Genomic DNA, 612 nt, shown 5'->3' with positions numbered 1-612 from the left:
TTCGTTTTGTTTTTTTTTTTTTTTTTAAGTATTTTTTTTACTTCAGAATTTTGTGAATCTTGGTAAAGGTTTTGGCACTTGTTATGTGAACACATAAAAAAAAAATCATGATTCGAAAGGTTAAATGGTCCTGAAAAAAATATTCACACTTGTACTCCTCGCAGTCAAAAATGACTGCATTGGAAAAACGAATTTCATTTTCATTTCAACGTTTGGTAGTGCGCCCAAACAAAATCTTATTGAAAGCTAATTTTTTAAGATATCAACCTCAAATTTGGAGCACAACTTGTTTAGATTTATGGCTTTGATTTTCACACAGATTTACAGTAAAACATATTGAAAAATATATATTTCATATAAATATTTGAAAATAGTATTATTGTGCATTTTTCATAACAAAAAACTTCTTTTTTTAATTCCCTTTTTTTTAAGACCAAACTTCTGTGCTCCAAACTAGCATTCAAGATTTATGAGTTTAAGTTGGAAATTAAATTATGCTCAAAAAGTGGTTAACAGGAAAAAAATGGATTATAACTACAGCATAAGTATAATTTAGTACCATAAAATTCCATAAAAAATAAATAAATAAATAAAAAATAAAAAAATAAATTA

The 612-nt window shown here is 24.8% G+C and overlaps 1 protein-coding gene across 1 annotated transcript in view; it reads right to left on the bottom strand.

Annotated features, from left to right (window-relative positions):
• The window catches only part of LOC107657948 (EMAP like 6), a 60,452-nt gene that overhangs the window by 6,515 nt on the left and 53,325 nt on the right, over positions 1 to 612 (bottom strand).

The sequence above is a fragment of the Sinocyclocheilus anshuiensis genome, unplaced genomic scaffold (assembly GCF_001515605.1).
Source record: "Sinocyclocheilus anshuiensis isolate Anshui unplaced genomic scaffold, SAMN03320099.WGS_v1.1 scaffold147, whole genome shotgun sequence".
Lineage (NCBI taxonomy): Eukaryota > Metazoa > Chordata > Actinopteri > Cypriniformes > Cyprinidae > Sinocyclocheilus > Sinocyclocheilus anshuiensis.
The sequence above is the reverse complement of the archived record's forward strand: the minus strand, read 5'-3'. Positions and strand labels throughout refer to the sequence as shown.